Here is a 23659-nt window from a genome sequence, read left to right as displayed (position 1 = left end):
CTCTGGCCGCCTCTGCTGCCTCCAGGTTATTTCGCTTCTTTGCATAGTGTTGGTGCATCTCCATTAGTCTTCTCAACTATGTGCACTGGGATGAAAAGAAGCCCAAAGTCTTTCCTGTAGGCTGGCACAGTACCTGGGGAAGTGGGAGAGCAAAGCTGTGGGACTTGAGGACAGCAGAGCCCTGGCTGGTGTCACTGTCTGGGGTGAGGATTTGGCTCGAGAAGTCTAGTGAGAAGAGAAGAAATCAAATCTCTTTCTAAATAAAATCCCAGGTGCAAAGGGTGGATTGTTAGCAGTGCTGTGCACCAGCAGCTTGGATGCAGTCCTGAGAAAGAAACTGTCTTATTTAGTACTAATATTATACAGGCAGGCTGGAGGGATTTGCCCCAGAAAGCTCTGTAGAAGTCCTTCTGGCATAATATCTTCTGCTCTAAGAGCTGGCTGGAAATTTCCCAGGCTCTGTTTCTTAATTAGCTCTGGGAAGCCGGACGATCTGATGAACTTGCATCCTCAGCCCACCCTCCTGCCTCCAGCCAGCTCTGGGTCCCGCTGGGCTCGGTGTCAGGAGAACTGTGCTCTCTCAACCACTGAGCCATCCTGGGAGCCCAGGATCTGGTCTGGGACCCTTCTTCTGAAGTTATTTAACATGTTTTTGCAATCAGAGCAGTCAGTTTTAAAGTCTCAGTCTTCATTCGTCTTCAAAATTGTGGATAACTGATAAGTTTTATCCCAAATTGTGTTTAGCTTTTGCATCACAACAAAACTTCCTTGCAGTTTTAGGCATGGAATCTGTTGCTTTTCCTGTTCTGTGATTGTCCATAAACAGATCAGTCACATCTTATATCAAATAGCAAATACTGCCTACCGTCATTTAAATTTTGCTTGCAGGAGCTGCCAGAAAAATGGAACAATATAAAGAAGCTGGCGATAGCTGTGAAGCAGCATGTGGCTCCTCTGCAGGCGAACGAAATGACAGTTGTGCGCAAGAGCTGTGCGGCGTTTGATGTTGAGCAACACAGATTCAGAGAGCGATTTCGGAAAGAAGCACCATTCAGGTACAGTGAAATTATAACATCAGAGAAGCCCTGAGGAAGAAAAGCTTCATGGGATCATCTCGGAGTGTCCTGAGGATGTGTTCTTGAACCCTTGCATACATTTCCTACCTGCTCACGGTGTTGTATCTGTTATGCCCTGGGTGTTTTGTCCCTGCAAACACTGTAAGGTGTTAGCAAGAGATTCAATCTGGATGCTGAGTGCACAATATTGCTTAAAGGGGTTGTCAGCAGTGCCATGTGGCTGCACCATCAATGGGTACTATAGATGTATCATGTCTGCTTTGTGTCTCAGAGGCACCATTTGTTTTATGTTTTCTTTAGAAGTTGTTACAATATCACTTATGAAGAATAAACATTTCTTTCTAGGTTTGACACCAAAAAGCCTTATCAACTGCTGGATACAAAGCACATTGAGATTAAACAAATGGAGTCAGCCATGACCTCGATTTATGAATCAGCTGGTCTGTTTGAAGTCATAGTGCCAGACTATAAACAACTGAAGCAGTGCCGAAAGGAGCTGTGTCTTCTCAAAGAGCTCTGGGATATGATCTCCCTTGTGGGCACTTGCCTTGATGACTGGCAGACCACCAAATGGGCGGATATTAACGTGGAAAACATGGATCTGGAGTGTAAAAAGTTTGCAAGAGAGATTCGGAATTTGGATAAGGAGGTGAGGGCGTGGGATGCTTTCACTGGGCTGGACAGCAAGGTGAAGAACATGCTGACGGCCCTGAAAGCTGTGGCAGAACTTCAAAATCCCGCCATTAGGGAAAGGCACTGGAATCAGCTGATGCAGGTGACGGGTGTGAGGTTTGTGATGGACTCGGACACCGCGCTGGCTGACCTCCTGAAGCTCAACCTCCATAACTTTGAGGATGAGGTTCGTGGCATTGTGGACAAAGCGGTACGAGAAATGAGTATGGAGAAAGTCCTGAAGGAGCTAAAAATGACTTGGAGCACCATGGAGTTTCAGTATGAGCCTCGCCCCCGGACGAACATCCCGTTGCTGAAGTCAGACGAGGAACTCATAGAAACTTTAGAAGACAACCAGGTGCAGCTGCAGAATTTAATGACATCCAAATGTATTGCTTTCTTCTTGGAGGAAGTGTCCATATGGCAGAGGAAGCTGTCCACAACAGATTCCGTCATTTCTCTCTGGTTCGAAGTGCAGCGTACGTGGTCTCACTTGGAGAGCATATTCATAGGCTCAGAAGATATACGGGCACAGCTTCCTAAGGTATGAAATCCCAAATCCTATTTTTCCTGTGTGGAAAGCGTTGAAGAAGAGCCTCCATTACACAGAAGAAGGTTGTCTATATTGCCGTGTTCCCCCAAGCAGGACTGTTCTCTTGCTGCATTGCTTTCTTGGAGGCTCCCTTAATGCTACAGCAGTTTCCCCAGTGTTGCCCCAGGATGTTTTTGTACTGTTGGTTGTGCCTGAACCCTGCTGAGAAACTGTTTTTCCTCCCCTCCACCATTGCACAGCAGATGCAGAGTTCCTGGAGGCTGAGCAGGAGGCTGCTGGCTTCCTTCAGTGATACAGGCATGTTCCCTCTTTCCTTGGAGGGGAGAAGACGGAGATAATTACTCAGATGGTGCAAATTGTCAAATCAGAGCTGGACCAGGCAGCTTTGCAGTATCCGCTTCCCTGCCTCCAGTGCTGGTGCAGCAGGAGAGCAGCTCTTCTCCCACTTCAGCTTCAGAAAATTGAGCAGAGTTGTCATTGATGCCCTCCTCAGGGTTGTGACCTCCTCAGGGCTGTCTTTGAGTCCAGCTTCCAGTCTTATTCCCTATTCTCTTGATTATTTAGAAAATCTTCCAAGCTTGTTCCTGGCCCCGCTGGACCACTCGCAGCCCTGTGGAGGAACCTGCCTTTCACTCACGAGTGACCCACAGTTGGCTGTGTGACCCCCGTCCCTGTTCACGAGCAGCATCGCTGACAGCACCACTGTGGGACGAGCACCCACGAGGGGATGTGCGCAGCCCATTGACCCCTGGACAACACACTGTTCTGTCTCCAACCCTGCACTCTGCTCTGCTTGGACTGTTCCTCCATCTGCTTCAGAGAGCACGCTGTGCTGAGTGTCCTGGGGGCAGTTTTTGGCCCCTCACACCAAGAAAGCCCTTGTGGTGCTGGAGCAAGTTGAGAGAAGGGAATGGAGCTGGTGAGGGGCTGGAGCACAAGTGTGATGGGAGCGGCTGAGGGACCTGGGGGGTTCAGCTGGAGAACAGGAGCTGAGGGGAGACCTTCTGATCTCTGAACTGCCTGAAAGGAGCTTGGAGCCAGGGGGGGTCGGGCTCTGCTCCCCAGGAACAAGCGCCAGGAGCAGAGGAAACGGCCTCAAGTTGCGCCAGGGGAGGTTGAGGTTGGATCTGGGGAACAATTTCTTCCCCAAAGGGCTGTGGGGCATTGGAACGGCTGCCCAGGGCAGTGCTGGAGTCACCATCCCTGGAAGATGTATAGATGAGGAACATGGTTTAGTACTAGATTTAGGTTATGGTTGGACTCAGTGATCTCAATGGTCTCCTCCAGCTAAATGATTCTGTGAATCTGGGCACACCTCGCTCACTGGGCAATATATACAGGTGCTGATAACCAGTGCCCTGAGGCTGTACCATGTGCCAGCAAGCTCTTAATATCCAGGAGCTATCTAATGTCATGTATGAAATTGCATCATGATTTACATTTGCATCCTGCTGGGCAGCTGTCTGCATCTCAGTAGCTGTCTGGCAGTGGTATGAACCATAGAACCATAGGATGTCCTGACTTGGAAGGACCCATCAGGATTGTCAAGTCCAACTCCTGTCCCTGCACAGGACACCCCACAATTCACCCCGTGTGTCTGAGGACATTGCCCAGTCTCTCCTTGAACACTGTCAGGCTGGGGCTGTGACCCCTCCCTGGGAGCCTGTTCAGTGTCCAGCACCTCTGGGTGAAGAACCTTTTCCTCATGTCCCACTGCCCTCCCTGGCACATCTGCTGCCATTCCCTGGGGTTCTGTCACTGTCACAGAGAAGAGCTCAGCCCTGCCCCTCCTGCTCCTGCTGAGGAACCTGCAGCCCCATGAGCTCTGCCCTCAGTCTCCTCTGCTCCAGCTGAGCAAACCCAGGGACTTCAGCCGCTCCTCATACGGTTTCCCCTCCGAACCCTTCACCAAGTTCATGTCCCTCCTCTGGACACCCTCCAGTAGCTTTATCTCCTTTTCTCCTGTGTCCCCAGCCCTGCACACAGTGAATGCTGCAGGTGAGGCCGCCCCAGCACAGAGCAGAGCGGGACAATCCCCTCCCTGCCCGGCTGGCCGTGCTGTGCTGGATGCACCAGGACACGGGGCCCTCTTGGCTCCAGGGACACAGGTGGCTCAGTCAGCAGCTTCTCTTCTGTAAAAGAAAGACTGAAGCTCAAAGTCTCTGTAGCTGAGCACCCTCAGGATGCATCCAGGGCTGGGGGGATGTGCTGACAGGCTGTGGGATGCTCACCTGGAGCTGGATCTGTGGCGTGAGTGTAGGGAGGGCTCAACCTTCCAGATGGAGCCTTGCTCCTGGGGCTGAACACAGGGTAGCGTGGAAGTGTTACCTGGACTGCTTGGAACACTTGTTCAGTGTCCCGCCTCACTTAGGAGGCCTGACCTGGGAAGAAGGGAGGAGCAGAGATGTTTTGAACATAGCTTGCTTTATTCTTCAGTGTTTAGCTCCAGAAATTCAGAGTCCCTGTTAGATATGGAGCATAATTGTTGACGTGGGCCTCCGGTGCTGACGTGGGGTTTCCATACCCTCATTGAAGGCAAGGAAGGGCTCTCCTCTACAAGAGTCGTCATACCTGTTTTGTGGATGGGTGTTGGGATTCCTGTGCTGTAGCAGGAGGGGAGGAGTGCACTCACATGAGGCTGGTGGCCTTTCCACGGTGTGGGAGCATCTCCTGCTGCTGCAGCCAGGGAAACTTGGTACTTCACCTGGACATGGGAGAGAGAGATTTATGAGGTTTTCCAAGGGGAATTAAATCCCATGAAAATGGTTGGTCCTAGACATTGCCTCCTGCATGGAGCACTTTATCCACAACCCCTTTGGGATACAGTGACAAGAAGGCAAGTGCCTGTTTGAAGACTAGTTTCAGGCAAGTCAGTGGAAGAGCCATTCTGGAATGGTGGAGGGGTCCCTGTCTGCACTGGACAGAAGGTTTTCCCCTCAACCCAAAGACAGCACCCAGAGGATGGAGACCTTTAGCACAAAATCCATGTTTTACCATGAGCATGTTTGTGTTGCTTTTTAGGACTCCAAACGCTTTGAAGTGATTGATGCGGACTTTAAAGAACTGGCCTGTGAAACTCAGAAAACCCCAAATGTGGTTGAGGCCACCAATAAACCAGGTCTGTCCCAACAACTGGAGGACATTCAGAGTAGGTAGGTACAACTTCAGTCCCAGGATTTTGTCAGAGACTGGGATCAGCTCTAATAAGTTGGTTTAACCTGTGCTCCAAGGCTTTCCTTCTGGACTGTGCGTTCTTTGCATTCACACATTGAGTCTTTTTATTCATGATCCATCACCCTGAAGCCCCCAAGGTGGATTCTGGCTTTGCGTATGTGCAAACTCTTATCTTGAATATTGATTTGCACACATACAAAGCTAGGCACTCAGTTGGTTTTAATAACACGTGGCCTCACTGCCACCCCAAATTTGGTGTCTTAAATATCTATTTAGCAGTCCAAGCAGGGATATCTGCAGCAGAGCTGATCCCATGTGCTTTAATTAACAAAATTATCTTTGTGTGTGTACCCTTCACAGATGGTATAACTAAACTCCCTGAGAAAGACCTTAATGTCCAGAGATGGATACAGTTCTCACCTAACATATGAGCTACTCTACCTGGAACACACCTAACAAGTTAACGTGATAGCTGTTGTGTCAGTAATAACTATCCATTTAAAATAGAGATCTAATTTTACTTCCTAAACAGATAAGGCCCGTGTTCCCCACAGAGGACTAACTGCATGTTATTTATGAACTTTGAAAGCTCAGCAGCAGTTTAACATGTAAACACTGAGAGATTCGTTTTAGAACGGAGCAAACAAGTTTCTTTTCAGGCTTCACAAGCACAAAAAGCTGAGTAGGTTTGAATCAGACTTTAAAATGTGCTCATTAGAATAAAAGCAGTTTTGGAAACTTTCATCCTAGTGTGAAATCACCTGTGGCAGTTGAGAGCTTGTCTAAAACAGTAAGTCAGACTGCAAAGCCTTTCTAGCCTCTTCTTCCACCTGTGTTTCTGCTTTTTGGTGAGGATTCTCTGACTCTTTGTCTGTTTGACCCTTGGGAGTGGAGAGAGATCTATGAGTTACTATGTGCTTTGTTATCTATTTGGAAAATGCTGTAAAGGACCAGCCTGCAGGCTCAGCTCATGTCTGGCATTTCCCCATGGGAGGGGAGAATCTGCTCGATAACCCAAACTGTAGCACGACACATTAAAGGATATTCACCCGCCTGTCCTGGGCTCTATTTTTCTGCTCTTCTCCCCAGGTTGTCCCTGTGTGAGAAGGCTTTGGCTGAATATTTGGACATGAAAAGATTGGCCTTTCCCAGATTTTACTTTGTTTCTTCAGCAGATTGATTGGATATTCTTTCCAATGGCACCAACCCACAGCTGGTAAGCCTTGCACTATGTCACCTTCACATTTTCCAGCTGTCAGTAATGTCAGGGTGGAAGATGCTGTCTAGGGACTCAGCTGTAGCTTATCCTTTCTTGAGTGCCTTTTCTCCCACCCTCACTTGGATTAACAATAACTCTTTCACTGCTGGCCTTCATCTGTCGTCTCTGAAAGGCAATGCGCACACTGTATGTTGTCCCATCTGTCCCTGGTGATGCTTGCAGATGGTTCTGAAAGCACTGCACAGAGCAGAGCTATGTTCTTGATACCATAAAAACAGTGGGTTTGTTTCTGCTGGGATACAGTGAGGTTGGGGGAAACCATTTCTTGAGGATCTCAGCCAAAACTTGTTGCTGAGCTTGGTTCCCCAAGCTGGGATGCCAGCAAACAGCATCTGTTGTTGAAAGAGCCACAGACCGATCATTCAAATGTGGCAGTGTTGACAACCGAGGGCTTGGAGACGTCTCTGTTTTTAGGCAGAGGAGACATCTGCTAGTCAGCCACTTCTTCCTTCCCCCATGCAAAGGTCTTTGGGATGGCCTGTTTACAGGGGAAGAGCAGAACACAGCCTGGAAGAGGTAAGACAGCTGGTGGTCAGACAGTGGCTGTGGCCAAGGCAGGACTTCCTTGGGTTGCCACCCACCCCTGCACAGCTCTGCTTGGCCTTGTTTGGGACGCATCTTTTATTCAGAGGTTGGTGCATAAAACCAGTCAAAACGTTCACAGCAAAAGGCGAGTGTTGGATGATGAACAAAGTCCTAATTCTGTCTTTTGGTAGCGAGTATTTTCACTTTCTTCAGGCTTTCCACCATTTTCAGTATTGATGTGAGCACAGGAATGGAGCAGGTTTGCATGTGTATTTGGAAATGCTGTTGTTTACCTCTAACCTTTAACGCTGCTTCTATCTGTGTCTGCTGCTGGGTGATTTCAGCCCACAGAGTATCATAAATACATAGTTGATTGATATTTAAAATGAAGAGGAAAAAAAAAACACAGGAAGCAAAGATACTGTGTTGAAATGCTCTGTTGAGTAAGAAGAAATTCCTGGTGTTTTCTGTTATTCAAAAGTATTTGCAGTAAAATCAAAGTAAATGTCAAGCAGTATCGTACATAGATACACTCTCAGCCTTCCCAATGTAGTTTCAAAGTCTGATGATTCCTAAAGGAGGATTAAATACACAATGACATTATCCTCGTGAACTGGGTGCTGAACTTGTGCAGATTCAGGCGCGTTCGGGCTCTGGCAGCAGGATCGCAGCAAGTGCTGGGGTTGTGTCCGAACCCTCCAGACTGGACAGGGTCTGGGAAGGGGCAGCTGGGGATTTGTGACCAGAAGCTTCTACATGTAAGAAAAAGTTTCTACGGTTTACTTACGGTTTGAAAAGAGATAAGCTTATGGCCTCAAGATACGCTTAATGGCCTCAAGTTGTGCCAGGGGAGGTTCAGATTGGATATTGTAAAAAAATTCTTCCCAGAAAGGGCTGTGGGGCATGGGAACAGGCTGCCCAGGGCAGTGCTGGAGTCACCGTCCCTGGAGGGGTTTAAAAGACATTTAGACGAGGTTCTTAGGGACATGGATTAGTGCCAGAGCTAGGGTATGGCTGGACTTGATCCTGAGGGTTTCTTCCACCCAAAATGATTCTGTGATCTGGGGGGATGCTGAGTGCCCTGTGCTTCTCAGAGTCACTTAGCACCTCCCAGGGTTTGGCCCTGCTTGTATGTGTGTGAGAAGCTGCGTCCACTTGCAGCACAGCTCATGAGAGGGAGGGTTGTAGTTCTTTGTGAGTCAGTGAGTCAGAATTAGATGGACAAATCCACCTCCACCCTTCCTTCTCTGAAAGCATCAGAGCATTGGGCATCTCACGCAGAATCCCAGAATGTCAGGGTTGGAAGGGACCTGGAAAGCTCATCCAGTGCAATCCCCCCATGGAGCAGGAACACCCAGCTGAGGTTCCACAGGAAGGGGTCCAGGGGGTTTGAATGTCTGCAGAGAAGGAGACTCCACAACCTCCCTGGGCAGCCTGGGCCAGGCTCTGACACCCTCACTGAGAAGAAGTTTCTTCTCAAATTTAAGTGAAACCTCCTGTGTTCCAGTTTGAACCCATTCCCCCTTGTCCTATCACTGGTTGTCACCGAGGAGAGCCTGGCTCCATCCTCCTGACACTCCCCCTTTATATATCTGTAAACATGAATGAGTCCCCCCTCAGTCTCCTCTTCTCCAGCTCCAGAGCCCCAGCTCCCTCAGCCTTTCCTCACACGGGAGATGCTCCACTCCCTTCAGCATCTTGGTGGCTGCGCTGGACTCTCTGCAGCAGTTCCCTGTCCTTCTGGAACGGAGGGGCCACAACTGGACACAATATTCCAGATGTGGTCTCACCAGGGCAGAGCAGAGGGGCAGGAGAACCTCTCTGACCTACTGACCACCCCCTTCTAACCCACCCCAGGTACCATTGGCCTTCCTGGCCACAAGGGCCCAGTGCTGGCTCATGGTCACCCTGCTGTCCCCAGGACCCCCAGGTCCCTTTCCCTCATTTCTCATCTCCCCTATGGGAGTTTTTCTACCTCTCTGCTGTAATTGAGAGAGGCAGCTCCTGTCTGGGACTGCTTTGGGAGCTTCCCCTTTCTGTGGGGACGTCAATCCTAGGAGAATCTCACCTTCATTGGCGTGGGGCGCGCAGTGATGCAGTTGTGTGTTACGCAGTGGTCTGGAAGAAGTGCTGGTGACCTGCTCAGCTCCCAGCAGGCAGATGCTGATGTTGAGAGCCCACAGCATCTCCCTGTTGGCTTTGCAGACTCAGATGGAGGTGAACAGGAAAGAACTGAATTATTCTTTTCCTTCTGGAAGAGTGCTTTTGGTGAACATGGTTGTTCTATAGGAGGTCTGGGCTGTTTATCATAGGTCTTAGGCAGAAATAAAGATCTTTCTTCTCCATGAAAGAGAATTTAGGATATTTCACTAGCACAAAATCAGTTTCTAGTAGTGGAAAAACAGGAAAGTTCATAGTGAAGAAAACTCCACGTTGTGCTGAGAATAGGATGAGGTGGAGAAATGGCTACAGACTTCTCATCACTACATGTAGGGAAATTTGGGGTAGGAGTCATGAGGTGTTTCAATGTTTTCTATGCTTTTGCTCTGTATGGAAGATTTCCCAATGGAGAAACATGATTTATTAAGGCATGTCTGTTTTCTAAATTACGTAGAAATAGGTGGAAGTATTACAAGAGACAGCAAGAGGCTTTTGTTGGCAGTATGTTGGCCACATTTGAGAAGATGTGGTGCTACCTAAATATCCAAGATATTTTGTTAACATGATTTTGCTTGTGACATGTATAGTGATCTTCATTCCGCTCGTCCTATCTCGGTTGCTTTATTTATACAACCCGTTTTGCAGGTGCAACGTCATCTTTCCAAACTCTTTGACAGCTTGGCCAGGATGAAATTCCAGCTGGACTCTGAGCAAAAGCCAACCAAGGTTGGCCTGGGAACGTACAGTAGAGAGGAGGAGTACGTCAGCTTCAGCGAGCCCTGTGACTGCAGTGGGCAGGTGAGAGGGAAGTCCTTGTCTATCAAAACTGTCCGGTGGAGTCTGCTCCCCTGCCCCTCGTGTGAGATCCCTTGCCAAGACGTCACAGAGCTTCACTGCTCTCCCCTGGTGCATGAGAAAAGCTGGAAGAGGTGGTGATTTAGTACCTCCTTACACCACAACCTTTCGTGTCACTCTGGATAGGTCCTCACTAAGGGGGGACGTGGATGTCGCAGTCCACTGTGAGAGAAAGAGCTGTGCCATTTTTCTGACTAGGTTTTTAATTTGATTTTTTCTAAGACCTTTTGAAGGTTGGTCTTAAAGCTTGCTACAAATATCCTCGGTGAGGGAGGGGATGCAGACTGAAAAGAGACTAAGCTATTCCATAGTACCTCTGCACGGGTGTGTTTGGCAGGAGAAGGCCTTTTACCTGTTTCTCAAGTCTTCATTATTTCATACCACGAGTGAAAGTATGAAATGTAAGAATCAAGCTACTGCTCAGCTTATCTATCCTGGTAGTTTCACCTTTCTGCATGGTCTATTACAGGAAGCTAAAGTACGTAATACCGGCTACTGAGCTCCCCAGCAATGGAGCTTGCTGCGTTCAGTCTGTCTTCTTGTTGAGGGCTTTGCCTGTGAAATACGAAATTCAGCAGGAATTGTGTTCCCAAGTTTGGCAGCATCTTTCTTCTGCTGCTGGCAGACTGCCCACATCCCACCAGGGATTCTGTCATGGCCCGGAGGTGGAACACACCTGACCAAATTATTCATTGACGGAGTTCATTTTGGTTCCTCCTGTAGCTAGAGTTCAAGAAAAAAATCTGTCTTCTGTTCTTGGTGTCTGGAAGTAGATGCTAATCCTACAGTACCAGAATTAGCCAAATCTACCCAGTCTGAAGGAGGCTGTGAGGTTTGGTTAACTCATAGAATGTCCTGAGCTGGAAGGGACCCACCAGGATCATGGAGTCCAAGTCCTGTCCCTGCAGTGACAACCCCACAGGTCACCCCGTGTGTCTGAGGACGTTGCCCAGTCTCTCCTTGAACACTGTCAGGTTGGGGCTGTGACACCTCCCTGGGAGCCTGTTCAGTGTCCAGCACCTCTGGGTGAAGAACCTTTCCCTCATGTCCAGTCTAAAGAGAACTGAGATGCTTGCCTCATTTCCTATCTTCACTAATTACCAAAGGCACTTAAGAAGAGCAAATGTGTTACTGGGATTTAATCTCTTTTCCAGGGTGAAGTCTGGCTCAGTCATGTACTAGACAGCATGAGGGCTACTGTGAGAGATGAGATGACAGAAGCCGTCATGGCTTATGAGGAAAAACCAAGGGAACAATGGCTCTTTGACTATCCTGCCCAGGTATCTGCCACTGCTTCTTATCACCACTCAGGCTGGCTCGTGGAAAGGTAGCTCTTGGGTTCCCCATCAGTCCTGCCCTTCCCTTCTTTCAGCAGCTGTGGACAGGCATGTTTCTGGCCTCCACCTTGCTATCCAGGAGAGAGGGAGGATGAGTTGTCCTTTATCCTGGCGGTCTCCTGATGGAGTTTTCAGGCTGAGCTCCATGCTCTGGTTGGGGCTCTTGGTTGGGTGACAGAGCCCAGGGGCTTGGGCAGTGCAGTCTGTACAGCCAGAGCAGTGAGAGGTGCAGCAGGAAGGCAAAGTGGTGAGGCCTGATAAGAGTGAAGAGCCCCTCAGATGCGCCTCTGACAACCTCGTGGTCTCCAACTCTTCCTCCTCTGCTGTGTCAGGCATGTGAAAGGTGCTGATTTACTTATAACTAGCTGCTAAATGTGTCTATCACTGATATGGTGTTTTAAATGAATGTCATGGAGCAGATCCTTGTTGTACTGTCTGCTGTGACTACTGTATGAAAAAATACTTAGTTTCATGTCACGGATGTTTCATCCTTGATCTCCCTGTGGATCCGACACTCTTGAACATAAGGAAGCTTTGGTATTTTCCCTGATACTGAACCAGCCTATTTCCCTAGGTGGCGCTTTGCTGCACCCAGATCTGGTGGACAACCGAGGTTGGGATTGCCTTTGCCAGGGTGGAGGAAGGCTACGAGAATGCGATGAAGGAATATCACAAGAAGCAAGTGACCCAGCTGAACACCCTCGTTACCATGCTGATCGGGCAGCTCTCCAAGGGCGACAGACAGAAAATCATGACCATTTGCACCATCGACGTGCATGCTCGGGATGTGGTGGCAAAGATGATAGCACAGAAGGTTGGTGTTGGCAGTTCAGCACAGTTCTGTGGGTGCTGGAGAGGGGGCTTCAGGGGGCCCAACCACTGGCCATTCAGATCACTGCCGGTCTCAGTGGGAGACGTATGACTAAATTTATTTCTACAATGTTTGTAGTAAGTGTGCAGAAAGCCCCTGTAAGCCTGCAGAGCTGTGCTGTGTCATGGCCCTGCAACACCAACTTGTAGTTGCTGCAGATTCACACCAGGAGTGAGAGCGCGGCACTGCGTCCTGGTGCCAAGACATGTGCTGGTGGATGATGGTGGTGTGTTGGGAGGCTGCTGGACTCAGTCTCAGTTTTGACTTTAGAAAGTAAGAAAAAGCATTCAAGCTTTGTTCTTTGTAGCGTCCTTTGTCTGGTGTGGGGCCACAGGGACTTATGTGGGACTCCCTTCTCCTGCAACACCTCTCCCACACTACTCCCCTGTCCCTGACACCATGCCAAGTGTTTAGCCTTGCAGGTGGGTGGGAAGATGCCCTGAATGTATTGGGTTGTGGCTCTTCCCTCATCTGTGTCATCTCAGAGGCAGCCAGGCTGCTCACAGGGTTTCTGTCTTCAAGGCTCAGCTGGGCTCAGTGGTGCCTCGGTCCAGCCTGGGGTGAAGTGATGCATCTGGACCTGCCTGCTGGTTGTGCAGAGAGCGCTGGCCATGCCTGTCTTTGTCCACCTGTCCCCAGTCTGTTTCCTTGGTGCTGTCTGCAACCTCTTCCTTGTCTAGATGGCCTCTGCTCCTTCTCTCACTCTGGTTGCGTTATGAGACCTTCTTCATGACTTGCTGCTTCTTAAATCTATTCAGGAGTCTTTTTGTAAGGCTCTTTCTCTTGGCCATTAATTTTTTCCTCTCCCACCAATGTGGTCACTAATTTGGTTCCTCCCCTTTACTGATGGGAGATGGGGAGGTGACATTTCTCACCGCATTGCAAGGAGGCGGCCTTCCTCACCACACCTGCCTTGCAGTGAGGACCAGTCATCCCCCATGAAAATTTTATAGCAGTCGCTATTTTGGCCCCCGAGCTGCATGTGTCTGGCATCCCCGGCCTTCCTGTGATGGTGTTTGTGGGTGTGTTGCAGGTGGACAATGCCCAGGCCTTCATTTGGCTGTCACAGCTCCGGCACAGATGGTCAGATGAGGAACGGCACTGCTTTGCCAACATCTGTGACGCCCAGTTCCTGTACTCCTATGAATACCTTGGCAATACCCCTCGGCTTGTGATCACTCCGCTGACCGACAGGTAAGTCCCTGGGACACAATGTCATAGCTGGGCTTTGCCACACAGGTAGAGAGAGAGATGCCAACCAAAGATGGATTTAGTTCAGACACCTGTATCCCTCTTGTTCTGTCTCCATGTCCCAGCACTCCAGTGGTCGAGCTCTAACTCTTATCTGGTTTTTGGTGGTACCCTCTGGGGAATTTGTACATCAGATCCCTGGGTGGGATTCAGCTCACACATTAAAACACTTGTGGGTGTCTTCCTGTGCACAAGATGTCCACAGTCCATAAAGCTGGTGAGTCTAGAGAGCTTTCATCCCATCTTGAAGCAGACATCTACCTGGTTGCCTCAGTGGGGACACCTAGGGTTACTTGAGATACTCTGTGTTGTCCCACCTGGCTTCCAGCTGCCAATCCAGAAGTGTAAAAGTCTCCTATGGACCCCTTGTCATATCTCTCCACCCTATGTGACATTTCAGCAACCAAGAGCATCTCAGGTGGCTCTAGTCACCTGTGTTAGTCAGCTGCGTCAAGCCCCCAGGTATCATCAGGTTTTGTTGGCTATATTGACTACACCTCTGTGGCTTATACAGGTAGTATAGATACTCACATGTGGACACCACCCCAGTGTCCATCATCAACATGATGGAGAAACTTTGGGACTTGCTGCAGCTTTGAGTTGGGTTCACTCGTAGGCCACCTGAGCAGGTTTCTGTCAGTGACAGGTCTTCCAGAAAAGCTGTCCTTTTCTCATACTGCCTGAGATGTGCCCAATATCCATGAGTTGTATGAGGATCCAGAGAGAACACAAGCTGGACATGAAGAGGTTTGGGCAGACCTTGGTGGAAGATGAGTATCTCTTGGAGAAAACAGAGCTGAGCAGAGGTGGTAATTAATGCCAAGAAGGCTTTCAGCTCAGACATGACCCCTGCTCACGTACAGCTTTTCAGAGGAGAGGCTCTGCTGAGTGCAATGCTCTAGTGCTATTGCCCTGCAGCCCACAGTTGACCTATTGGACATATTTCCTTTTTTCATTCATCATTCACTGTGAAAGATGTTACATCACCCTGACCCAGTCACTGCACCTGACCATGAGCGGAGCACCTGCAGGCCCTGCGGGCACTGGCAAGACGGAGACTACGAAAGATTTGGGGCGAGCCCTGGGCATCATGGTGTACGTGTTTAACTGCTCCGAGCAGATGGACTACAAGGTATGGCTCCCACCTCGGCTGCAGTGCGGTCACATGGGGCTGGGGATGCTCAGGGCCCGAGCAAACCTGAAGGATGAGAGTAATCCAATGGTACCTGGGGTGCATTAGGAGAGGTATGACCAGCAGGTCAAGGGAGGTTGTTCCTTCCGCTCTGCTCTGCCCTGGTGATGCCACATCTGGAGTTGTGTCCAGTTCTGGGCTCCCCAGTTTAAGAAGGAATAACTGCACAGAGTCCAGCAGTGGGCGACAAAGATGCTGAGGGGTCTGGAGCTTCTTTCTTGTGAGGAGAGACTGAGAGAGCTGGAGCTGTTGAGCTGGAGAACAGAAGCTGAGAGGGATCTGATCAATGGATCAATATGTCAGGGTGGGTGTCAGAGGATGGAGCAGACTCTGTTCAGTGGTGCCCAACGCCAGGGTGAGGGACAACGGGCACAGACTGAAACACAGGAGGCTCCATCTGAACATGAGCAGAAACTTGTTTGCTGGGAGGTGCCAGAGCCTGGCCCAGGCTGCCCAGAGCGGGTGTGGAGTCTCCTTCTCTGAGACATTGAAACCCGCCTGGACCCACCTGTGTGATCTGCTCTGTGACCCTGCGTGAGCAGGGCTTGGACTGGGGGATCTGCAGAGGGCCCTTCAGCCCCACCAGGCTGGGATTCTGTGATCACCTCTCTCCAAATCCCTGCTACACTCCTTTAAGCTGAATGCCTTTTCCTTCTCCTCCCGTTCCTTCTCTAAGATTTGCACAAGGTTCTTCAGGAGGCAGAGACCCGAACTATCTTCTCTGCCTCATTATGCATTTCCCTTCCTTTCTGGAGTTAGATTTCATGTGTAATTCTTCAAAAATGTTGGTCTGTTCAGTTGAGACCAAGGCTGTGCTGATAGTTGGACCCTGGTCGTTTCTTCTCGGCGTGCTCGCGGCCTGGCAGCCCCTGGCACGGGGAGGGACCTGTCCTGGTTTTCTCAGGATCCTCTCCCAGAATAAACCCAAAACATAGTGAACCTTCAGCCGCTACAGAGCACTGAATCATTAGGCTGAGTCTTGCTCTCTGCCAGTCTGGCACGGTACAGTGATTTTGGTAGCCTCGGATCATATTTCATTTAGCTTATGGGCTCTCCCAGGAATCGGGACCATCAGTAATTCAGCACAAGTGACCTTTAAATGAAACTGGTGCACAGATATATCGAGAAAGTGCAATTAGCAGATAAAGTGGCAAGCTGCGCAGAGCTATAAATATTATAATTGAGTTGTGCCTGCTGTTTCCATGCACTTTTCTAAATACCCACAATAGACTGTAAATTGCTATAAATAAACAGGCTGGGAAATAAAATCAATTTTTTGCTGGAGTTGATTCCATTTATGATTTCACTCTTGTAATCTTTGTTTTTGTTTTGTTTTTCCAGTCTTGTGGGAATATTTACAAAGGCCTTTCCCAGACGGGAGCCTGGGGCTGTTTTGATGAATTTAACAGGATCTCAGTTGAGGTCCTTTCTGTGGTTGCTGTACAGGTGAGTGGAGAAACACTCATAAATAAATACAAACAGAGCAGAGCCATTCTGCAGTCTTTGGAGCAAGGGTAAAAATGGCAATTGCATATTGCCGGTTTCAGTTCTGTGTATAGGCAGGTGTGGGATTAGATCTCAAGATTAATCACATGAATATCACAGCACTGCCAAGATGTCGCAGTTACGTGCTGCAAAGATATTTGTCACTTTTCTTGCCCCAGTTACAGCATTTGTGCCAAGACAATTCTTTGTAGCATCTTTTCCCAGACCACTACGCACCATGGCTCTGTACCTGTTCCTCCTCAGGAAAGCACTCGTGTCATTAATCTGCTGTGAGATAATTGCAGCACATCGTTTCAAGACAGAGAAGCTGCCTTGACTTGCGGCTGCTCAGTCTGCAATGTAGGGAATAATTTTCACAGAGGGGAAGAGGGGTGTTTGGGGCAGATCCGCTGGACTTCTGGGGGTTCCTTATCACCCCTGGTCAGGCACAGGTTGTGTGTCATACTCAGGAAATGGGAATACATTCAGGATTAATTTTCTTAACCTGTCTCCAAAACTATATGGCTGTGGATTTAGTTCTGGTGTCTGTAACGACAGCTCTGCCAAGTGGCTTTGGAAGGTATTCCTGGCCAACTGGCACCATTCCTTGGAGGAATGTGCGCAGCCCCGTGGTGCTCCCAAAAGCCAGCGTCAGCTGGTGACACTCGGGAGCTGGAATCTGGGGCAGATCTGCGGCCCTTGCTGACGCGCTTGCCCAGGGTACCCTGACACCGTGGGATTAAACCTGGGACAGAGCTATTGGAGCGGTGCCCAGCTGGGCATGGGTGTTTCCCCTGGCGAATGGTTTCTCATCTCCTCTGTAGTTTAGCTGCTCAGTGCATTGTGTTGGTGAGTCTCGTGTGAAGCGCAGCAGCATCCCTGGAGAAGGGCTGGAAGGGAGACTGGCCTCCCCATCGTGCCAGAAAGTCCTGTGCTCTCGTGCTTATATATATAATCTGTCACTTCGCGTCCTCCTTCCCCTCCTCTTACCAGCCCATGAGGAAACCTGGCATTATTTTATACAGGGGAAGCCTTGGGGGGCTTCAGTGCAGAAAACTGAGGTGCCAAAGTGCCCAAGTTCTTCAGGATCCAACTGTCAGCTGAGTGCGTGTTTTAGGATCCTAATATCTGATTGAGGTGCTGAATTGTTCCTGGACTCCCTTTTGGGCTCAGTGTTATAGAAAGATATAAAGCTCAGAAGTTTCTACACTTCTGTAAATGTTTCGGTCAAAGACATTGTTCTTAACCCCTCCATGAACTCCTCATTCTTCTCATCTGTTTCACTCATAATTGGTACCTTATGTGGCATCCCAGAGAAGCCCCAGGCAGGTACAAGAGTTTATGTATCATTCCCTCTCAATTTCTCTTCCGTCAGGTCCTAGTTTAAAGTTGTCATTGAAAAAAAGTCTTTGAGGATCTTGAAATAAAAAGGGAAGCTGAACAAAAGAAGCCCAGGAATGACTCAACTGCTAATGGTTCCCTCGCTCCTGGCTGGAGCGTGGCAGCTGAAGAAAGCGGCACGGCCGTCATTCCATCATGGTGTCTCCTGGCTGCTATTAGGAGTGTTACCATGGTGATGTTTAATTGGCTGTCTTACTCATGCAGCTGATGTCGATATGGTTCCTTACAGGGAAAAATTCGATTAATTGCTTTACTTTGAGATGGCAAACAGTAGTGAGGTTAGAGCGGTGAATAGAGAGAGATTTGCCCCTCGCTGAGGTGCTGTTTGCAGAGAGGTGAACTCTTCGGAAGGAGAGGAATGAGCAGAACAAAGCTGCAATCAGGCAAATATAAAAAACAATATAATATTAGTGAGTGAAGGTGTTAGGAGAGGTTTTACAGCTTCTGCCTTCTGGTTTTGGTTTTAAATCAAACATCTGATGTCCCAAAATCTTTAAAAGTGATATCAAGTGGTCAGTTTACAACTGAGCTGAGGCCAAGCTTATTGGGAGGTGCTACCCCTTCTCTGGGCCTGGTCAGGGAACGGAGCAGGCACAGGAGGGTTTTGGGATGTCCTGAAGAGCAACGCTGTGTGGGGAGAGGTGAGATGGGGAAAGGGAATAATGGGCCCATATTGTGATAGACTTTGGGGAGTGCGTTTGGGTGTTGGCTGTGTTGTGGATACCTGTACTGCCCTGTGTCTCTCTCACACATCAGACCTCTGCTGGGCTGGCTGGTTCAGAGATGGTGGAGCCTTTGGTGGTGTTTTTGCTGTGAGATGTGCTGAGCAGTGTCCCACAGGTGATGTCAAAAGCCAAGGTGAATGCAGGCAGTGCTGGGGACATTTCCCGCTCCTGAGTTGCTCTTCCTGACCCACGTTCATCATTGTCTCATGGAGCAAAGGTGTGAAGTCTTGCAACTCCTTTGCATTTTGACTTTCCACTCTCTTCAGCTCTTTTTTCTGCTTTGCCAGAGTTTGACTGAGATGGGAAATTGATATTGCCATGCTGATGTACTCCAAACAGTGTATAAAGCTTTATGCTGCCGGTAAAAAATAAAACAGTGATTAGCCCCATTTGTCACGAGGCCAAGAGTAACGAAGGAAGCACCGTTGTCTGATGTGTTTTTCATAAGTGAACGCTGATACTATAGTACTGTCTTGATTTCTAGGTGAAGAGCGTGCAGGATGCAATACGGGAGAAGAAGAAATCCTTCAATTTTCTTGGAGAAGACATCAACTTAGTACCATCAGTAGGCATTTTCATCACCATGAACCCTGGTTACGCAGGGCGAACAGAGCTACCTGAGAATTTAAAAGCTCTCTTCAGGTGAGTCCAGGTCAGGGTTTGTGACCTGGCAGAAACTGTCTTTTGGAACATCCAGGCTCGACCTCATGTCCTTGGGGAATTCACTTGCATAGGGCATTCGCAGGTAGTTTAAGCCTTGCACAACAGGCCTGGGTCTGGGCACGCACAGGCAGGGCAAAGGAGCTCTGTCCCTTGTCGTGGGGAAGGCAGAGGGTGACCTGGCTCGTAAAAGAAGGCCTAGAAGATGAAGCTGCAAATGCGCTGCCTGTAAGACCTGTAGTCAAGAAATACTTGTTCTGCAATGCCTCCTCACCTGTCATTTTAGGCCGTGTGCGATGGTTGTGCCAGACTTTGAGCTGATCTGTGAAGGTATGTTGGTGGCTGAGGGATTCATCGAGGCCCGGGTGTTAGCCAGGAAGTTCATTACTCTCTACCAACTCTGCAAAGAGCTCCTGTCCAAGCAGGTGAGCCTGATTCTGTGGCTGAGTGGTATGATGAATCTCCAAAATCAGCAGAAACATGGCACTGTGCTGCTCAGCTCCATGGCTAACGTTTCACAGCTTTTATTTAATGACTGCATTTGCACTGGCTGCTGGGGGAGGAGAGGGTTGGTGATCATCGGAGCAATAAAATTTCCAGACTGCTTTACTGGAGCATCTGCAGGGACAAAAGCATTTGACCAGCTGCATTAATGGGAGACCTTTCAGTGAGTTTAAATGACACCATGTTTGGGGTAGTATTCAGTGACCTTTTGCTTTCCAGTCTCTTCCTATTGATTCTCCTGCCTGCAAAGGGTTTATGGTGTCCCTCTCTGAGTTCAGCCTTAGGCTGGTTCCAGGTCTTGTTAGAGTTACTGTCAGTGCAAAGCAAATCAGATTTTTCCTTGTCATTATTTGTGTAGATCGAAGCTGGGTCCAGAGGAGACCTGAATCAGGATTCCTGATGATACAAACCTGATCTTGGCTGTGCCAGCATGAGGCTGGGTGGGATATGCTCTGTCGCAGAAACTTGGTGCTGTGCCTCGAGGGGCCTGGTGGAAGCCATGGCCTCCCACACAGAGCAGTCAGCTGTCGAGCTGTGCTCTGGAGGGTGTTAACAGGACAGAAATATGAACAGTTGTTTGTTGGCTTGAGAGTTCTTCTCATGCCGTTTTGTGGTACTTTTTCAGCAATGTCTTTACTGACCCCTTATTCCTGGACCTCCTCTGAGACCAAACAGGCTTGTCATCTTGTGATGGGCAGGGTGGAGAAACTTGGGTCTTTGGGGCCTCATAATGGACTAACAAGCCTTTCACCTTGGTGGCTCCTGCAGATGCAGGGGGCTGGCTGGCCTTGCTATAGGTGCTTTATGATTTAGGTGAAACAAATTGCTTTGGTCTCTGGAGTGCAAATCCTGCTGCTGTCTTACTGCCAACTGTGAGCCCATGTGATGGTCTGAACAGCTGAATTATTTGACTCTTTAATACTGTCCCTGACGGGAATCTCACCTACTGAGATGGAAACCAGGTCACTCAGGCTGGAGAAGGTCTCTGGCCACAATGCAAATAACAGATTTAGATGTATTTTCATTGCTTACTAGTCTGGCAGTTTGGGAATGGTGGTTCTTCACCCTACATGGTGCTGTCTAAGCATAAACTCATGCCTCTTTTTTTTTCTTCCTCTGGTGTAGGATCACTACGACTGGGGCTTGCGTGCCATTAAGTCAGTGCTGGTTGTTGCTGGCTCCCTCAAGCGAGATGACCCAGAGCGACCCGAAGACCAGGTTCTGATGCGCTCTCTTCGTGACTTCAACATCCCCAAGATTGTGACGGATGATGTGCCGGTGTTTATGGGGCTGATTGGGGATCTATTCCCTGCACTGGATGTGCCTCGGAAGCGTGACCTGAATTTTGAGTCGTTTGTGAGGCAGGCTGTGCTGGACCTCCGGCTGCAGGCTGAGGACAACTTTGTGCTCAAAGTAAGACCAAGAGATCTTCTGCTACACCCACATCGCCATCAAATCATTTGGGTTTTCTCAAACAGCTTTGCTTCTACAAAGAGAGCTCTGCACAGCATTGTCCTTGCAGGCAGATCTCGCTGGAGGGCAGTCAGCTGTGCTGGGTCTGAGGCAGTTGCACCTGCTCCTGAAGTCAGCACTGGATCAGTCTCTGGGCTTCCAAAGGGGCCAACTTTTGTAGGCTCATGAAAGTGTAGCCCCTGGAGAGCAGGGCCTCATCAGGTGGTGGTTGTCAAGTATAAGCAGCGCTGAAAGTTTATCTGCAGGCTGAGGATTTCACCCATTGTGATTAGAGTGGCTGGACCAAACTCAATTGTCAAATCTGCTTGTGTCTCAGGGTCACGTCTTTCTAAAGAGGTGGCCCAGTGGGACCTATTTTATAGACCTGAACTTCAGTTTGGCATCTTTGTCTAAAATTTGGGAGTGTTTTTCTCAGGTGGTGCAGCTGGAGGAGTTGCTGACGGTCCGGCACTCTGTCTGCGTGGTGGGTAACGCGGGCACGGGCAAGTCTCAGGTGATGAGATCCCTGAACAGGACTTACCAGATAATGAAGCGACGTCCTGTCTGGACAGACCTCAACCCCAAGGCAGTCACCAATGATGAGCTCTTTGGCATCATTAACCCAGCAAGAAGAGAATGGAAAGACGGTAAATGTCATTTCATATCTGAAATATGTAGATAAAGACGGGTATTTTTAATGAATTTCCCGAGCAGCAGCAGGGTGACTGGTTCTTCATGTGCAGGTCTGGCCGCCATGGCCAGGGTGGATGGCTTCCTGGACTCCTTGATCAAGTTCGACAAGGAGAACATCCATGAGAACTGCCTCAAAGCCCTTCAGCCCTATTTACAGGATCCCAAGTTTAAACCCGAATTTGTGACCACCAAGTCCTTGGCGGCGGCCGGGCTCTGCTCCTGGGTGGTGAACATGGTGCGGTTCCACGCTGTGTTCTGCGAGGTGCAGCCCAAGCGGCAGGCTCTGAGCAGGGCCAACGCCGAGCTGGCGGCTGCCCAGGACAAGCTGGCCAGTATCAAGGCCAAGATTGCTGTAAGTGCTTGCCCTTCGGTGGGAGCAGTGTAAGGGAAAGGGAGCTGGGGGTCCTGGGGACAGCAGGGTGACCATGAGCCAGCACTGGGCCCTTGTGGCCAGGAAGGCCAATGGTACCTGGGGTGGGTTAGAAGGGGGTGGTCAGTAGGTCAGAGAGGTTCTCCTGCCCCTCTGCTCTGCCCTGGGGAGACCACACCTGGAATATTGTGTCCAGTGGTGGCCCCTCAGTTCCAGAAGGACAGGGAACTGCTGGAGAGAGTCCAGCGCAGCCACCAAGATGCTGAAGGGAGCGGAGCATCTCCCGTGTGAGGAAAGGCTGAGGGAGCTGGGGCTCTGGAGCTGGAGAAGAGGAGACTGAGGGGTGACTCATTCATGGGGATCAATATGGAAAGGGGAAGTGTCAGGAGGATGGAGCCAGGCTCTTCTGGGTGACAACCAGTGACAGGACAAGGGGCAATGGGTGCAAACTGGAACACAGGAGGTTCCACTTAAATACGAGAAGAAACTTCTTCCTGGTGAGGGTGTCAGAGCCTGGCCCAGGCTGCCCAGGGAGGTTGTGGAGTCTCCTTCTCTGCAGACATTCAAACCCGCCTGGACCCCTTCCTGTGGAACCTCAGCTGGGTGTTCCTGCTCCATGGGGGGATTGCACTGGATGAGCTTTCCAGGTCCCTTCAACCCCTGACATTCTGGGATTCCGTGACTTGTCACACTGGTCACTGCCTGGGGAGAAATCCTCCACTTTGGAGCAAACTGCTTCTCTGTGCTCACGTGTGGAGTGGGAATCCAAAGATTTTTTTTTACTGCTGCTTTCTACATTTCATCTGTTCTTCGCCAGCCTTGCTTACACCTTGAAAGAAAGGCTAATTAATAATTCTTATTATTCCCACCTAGTTTTTCAAAACGTAATTTACCTCTACACCTGGGTCCTCAGGACACTCATTGTCTCAAACCAGTGTGTTCCTGGGGGGGAAGAGGAACCGGAGGCTCATTCAGAGCACTCATAGCATGTGCTGGGCTGGCTCCCTGCGCTCAGTCCCCGATGATGGGCGTTTTTTGCAGGATGACGACTGCTGAAGTACGAGGCTAAAAGTTTGTCCCTGCACAGCTCCCTGATGGCAAATCTTGTGCATCATCCTTATTTAGTTTTTTGCTAATTAAAAAAAAAAAAAGAAAAAAGGCAGCGCAGCAGGGACATCTTTACCCAGCCTGGCCTGGGATGTCTCCAGGGATGGTTCATCCACCACCTCTCTGGCCAAGCTGGGCCAGGCTCTCACCACCCTCAGGGCAACAATTTCTTCCTCATGTCCAGCCTGAATCTCCCTCCTTTAGTTTAAACCATCACCCCTTGTCCTATCGCAACAGGCCCTGCTCAAAAGTCTGTCCCCATCTTTCTTATCAACCCCATTGACGTATGAAAAGGCCACACTAAGGTCTCCCCGGAG

General features: G+C 49.5%; 1 pseudogene; it reads left to right on the top strand.

Moving 5' to 3' along the window:
• LOC139826686 (dynein axonemal heavy chain 9-like) overlaps positions 1 to 21793 on the top strand; it is a 37807-nt pseudogene extending 16014 nt beyond the window's left edge.
• The last annotated feature ends 1866 nt before the right edge of the window (positions 21794 to 23659 follow it).

Source organism: Patagioenas fasciata, unplaced genomic scaffold, assembly GCF_037038585.1.
Source record: "Patagioenas fasciata isolate bPatFas1 unplaced genomic scaffold, bPatFas1.hap1 Unplaced_1, whole genome shotgun sequence".
Classification (NCBI taxonomy): domain Eukaryota; kingdom Metazoa; phylum Chordata; class Aves; order Columbiformes; family Columbidae; genus Patagioenas; species Patagioenas fasciata.
This window is presented reverse-complemented; position numbering and strand designations above follow the sequence as displayed.